The 4,245-nt window shown below is 42.7% G+C and overlaps 1 pseudogene; it reads right to left on the reverse strand.

The window, feature by feature from the left end:
* LOC101563587 overlaps nt 1-1,751 on the reverse strand; it is a 2,498-nt pseudogene extending 747 nt beyond the window's left edge.
* Between the last annotated feature and the right edge of the window lie 2,494 nt (nt 1,752-4,245).

A 4,245-nucleotide genomic window follows, 5' to 3' on the forward strand; every position in this document is an offset into this window, starting at 1 on the left:
TTTTTTTTTTTTTCGGAACCGGGGATTGAACACAGACCCTTGTGCTTGCCAGGCAAGCACTTATTCTACTGAGCCATCTCCCCGGCCCTTCTTTAAGCTTTTTAATTTTCTTGAACTTTCTCTGTTGTGCTGTAAGTTTTCTGGCAGCATTGGCCTCTTCATGAGCTTTCTGTCTTTTGGCCATCTGAGCTCTGCCATGGGCTTCTTCCTTTGTGGGGTCTTAAACAGCTTCTGTTCCTAATACTCGCATCAAATTAGCAATTCTCACTTTGGGTTCTGGGGGAGGCATCAGGCCCAGCCTGCCTTTCCTTTGTAGTTCCTTCCGTGCTTCCCTCCACGTTTGTCTCTGAAGGTTCTTCTGTTCCTTCTTGGTAAGATAAACCCCCTGAGCAACTGGTGTGTCATTGTCAACTGGAGGGTTGAGCTGGGCTGCATGTTCAACAAGATTTGTAATTCCAAAATAATCTTTTCTTTTGAGATTTTCCTCTGTAAGGGCAAAGCCATGAGGTATGATGTAAGAGTCCCACCACTCAATTTCTGGGATGTCTCCTTCCTTTAGCTCTTCAGAGCAATGAGGGCAAGCCTAGGTGAAACATGAATATCTCCTTTTCAAGCGGCCTGTGAAATCTCTGCCTGCAGCTTCTCCAGTTGAGCCTTTGTCCGTAATCATTGAGCAATCTTCTCAAATTTACCCTTGTCATGAAATTTAAAAGTGCGTCTCTGGCGCTGTGAAGGAGCAACTGAGACACGGGGATCAAAAAAAGTATTAGATTCCATGTCTTCTGTTGGCTTTTCTTTGAGCTGTTGCTTGAACCGCTCCCTTTTCACAGCATGGATATTGGCCTCCAGTGTAGGCATGCAGTGTGTCAGCTCTACCTCCTTGCCTGTCGCATCTATGGTGCGCCTTTGATCATCTAGGATCAGTGGTGTAGGTTTTGTTTGGTTTTTTAACTCCACTTTTTTGGGGGGTGGGCAATGCCCATCACATGGAGATTAGGTAGGCCCACCATTAGCTAGGCAATGTTGGCAGTGCCAGTGAGGCCTGGCTTCGGTGCCAGCTGGGCCTGAATTTGGGCTTGTAGTTTAGCTGCCTTCCTTGTCTTCTCAATGGCATCATTCATGAAAGTGGCAGCCTGGGAAGGCTGGATGGTGTTGCCTATTGGAAGTCGCCCTGGCTGTGATGAAGAAGGTGTCTTTGGCTGAGCTGCGGGGGGCTAATGAACCTCAGCTGTTTTTTTCTCTCTTCGATTTGTTATATTGCTTCCTCCATCATCTGTTTAATCTGGAAATTAGTCAGTATGCCAGGGCTCTCAGATGGAGGCCCAGGGATCACCTCTGGCTCCTCTTCTACTTCCTCAAAATGGGATATTTGTCTTATCTTTACTCCTGATGATTCCTTGGAAATGTCATCACCAAACACCTCCTTTAGCTTTCGTTTCCTGTTCCTGTCACTGCTAGACTTGGAGTGCGTGGAGCTTTGACCTTCCTCTACAGTTTCAAACAGTTTATCCATGAATCAGAATGTACAGTCATCAAGAAAAGTTTCAAATGCCAGCTGCCTTTTTCTTGTCCATGCCCTTCCCCACACTGGTCAGTGCTGCTGTGACCACGGTGGGCTCTGAGAAACCCAGTACCCTTGTCACTGTCTTCTCTATCTATGCTTTCAGCTCATCCAGCTCCCTCTCAGACAGTGTCATTTTCCCAGAAAAGGAGAACGACAACTCAAAGAGGACTCAACACTACACCTCACAAACTTCAGCTCCTGAGACCCATATCGTGATTTTTAAAAAATTTATTTATTTATTTTTATTTTTTGTGATATTTTAAAAAGTTAAAGTAAGTAAACCTGACAGAGAAAAAGGAGAAAAAAGGCTGATAAGAAAAGGAACAAAAATGATTAAACATAAAAACATGCAAAATGAATGATACAGAAAAACAGTAGAAGCAGGAAACTTAAAGGTGAGATGGAGAAGGAACTTACAAAATGAAAAAGCAAAATAGCATAATCGAGAAATATGCAAGACTGATGCTGAGAGGTAGAGATATTTTCTGAAAGATAAATTACAACCTGAATAGAGTAAGAACTCCCTTGATCAGCCCCTGGGAAACCAGCACATAGCAAGAGTCTTTATCAGAGTTCCGTGAATTGGAAACAATTTTCCCTAGCGTGAGGCCCAGCTTACTAGAATCCCGCATGGGGAGAGATCAGAGTGAGCAAGAGAAGTGTGCATGTTAGACTCCTGCCTGTCAGCACACCGTGGGCAGCAGAGCCCATAGCAGGATTCTCAATCAACTAGGAGTGCTGGGCCCTGGTCCCTGGGGCAGATGGCTGCAGTGGTGGGTGGACTCCAGGGCTTTGCAAACTCCACTATGATTTTAGATAAAGCAGATGTAGTTAATCCTTAAATATCCATAATCATTAGTCTATTCAATTTAAAATAATATATTCTTGGATTCTGGATGTCTAGTTTTGTAAAGAAAAGTGTGATAAAAAAATGAAGTGATTTACTCTTTCAGTTTCTCATACCAGGGAGACATGTAGTGGTTGAAGGGAGGGGTGGGGATTGGGAAAGAAAGAAGCATCAAAATATATCACATACAGGTACAAATTCCCTATAATGAATATGATCTTTACATATCTTTAAATTGTACTGATAAACTTATTTAAAATAAAAAATAAGATGAATGTTTAAATTAAAAAAAATACTGCAGTAAAAGATCCATTGTCATTAATTCTCTTCAAAATACTCTCCTCTGTGAGGACAAGTAGATCTTCATTCTTCAAGTTGTGTAGTTACATGCTGGCCCCACCCCTGGGCATGCTGAGCCCTGATGAGTCTGGGCATGGTGGCGCACACCTGTAATTCCAGCACTGGGGAGGCTGGAAACAGGAGGGTCACTATGAGTCTGAGCTGAGTAGTGAGGCCCTGTACAAAATACATTAAAATTTTTTTTCATAGTTACAGTTCAGATCTAAAGGCCTTCCTCCAGTTCTCAGGCATGCAGAGGATGCCTGGGTCCCTAGAGTTCTGGTCATGCCCGTGGATTCACCCATGGATAAGCCTAGTAGCTGAGCATACGCGTAAGGAGGTGCAGCCTGGTTAGGGGTGACTTGTGGGGAGAATGACGTGGAAGGGACAAGGGGTCCACTTGTCCTGGTTTGTCTCTTACTCCCTACTTCCTGCCTGCCATGGGTGAACAGCAGTCCTCAGCTATACCAGTGTCCGGTGCCTGGGAGCCTATCAACCATGGCCTGAAACTGTGAGCCAAAAATTAATCTCTCCTCCTTGAAGTATGGTCTGAAGTATTTTGTCCTAGTGGTGGGAAAGTGACTAAGATGTTAACATTATGTTTTAGATTAAGGTTTTTTTTTTTGGTTATCTCCTTATTATGAATATTTAGATAGCTTCAAGGTTTTTATCATAAATTATTTTTTATTTTAAAGAGAACAAAAAATAATAGACAAAACATTGGAAATGATACAGAATTTCAGAAAAACAAGATGATAGGGATTCAACAGTAGTTGTTACTGTGCACATACTTGCTCAGATTACCAACTATAAGCATGTGAAATTGGTCAAAGTAAACATTATAAGTGTTAACTGCTCCCCTCAAAACCCAGTAGAAATTAGTAGTACACTCATCCTAGATGGCTTTGGCCTGGATTGGACGGATGCGTTCAGTTTCTTTATTGGATCTTTAATGAACACCGACTATGTGTTGGTTGTTCTATTGGTGCTGACGTCAGCTGTGAGCAAAACAGCCCAAACCCTGCTGTCACAGTGGAAATAGGCAATAATAAAGGTAATATGAGTTCTATATCGAGCAGGTATATCTGTCAGCATAAGATAAAGTTCACTGTATGCAAGCAGGGTGGAATCAAGGGCTAGATGGTAGAAAGGGTGACATTTAAAATTAAAAAAAATTCTGAAATAATTATAGACACCAGAAATCACTAAGTAGCAGTTGTACATGCAATGTACCTACCTTCCCTGAGGGTAATATCTTACATACTATAAAACTAGACCAAGAAATTGACATTATCACATGTAGGGGACTTTCACTAGTCTGTCTCTTCACTTGTTTATAGTACTGAAAGTGGAATCTAGGACCTTCACACTGTGCTGCTTCCCCAGCCACTTGTGTCCCATCCTGTCCTGTCCCTCACAGTGAGCCTTGAACTCACAGTGAGCCTCCTGCCTCAGCCTCCCAAATGCTAGGATTACAGGTATGTGCCACCATACC

The sequence above is a fragment of the Octodon degus genome, unplaced genomic scaffold (genome assembly GCF_000260255.1).
Source record: "Octodon degus isolate 3935 unplaced genomic scaffold, OctDeg1.0 scaffold00012, whole genome shotgun sequence".
In the NCBI taxonomy this organism is placed as follows: Eukaryota; Metazoa; Chordata; class Mammalia; order Rodentia; family Octodontidae; genus Octodon; species Octodon degus.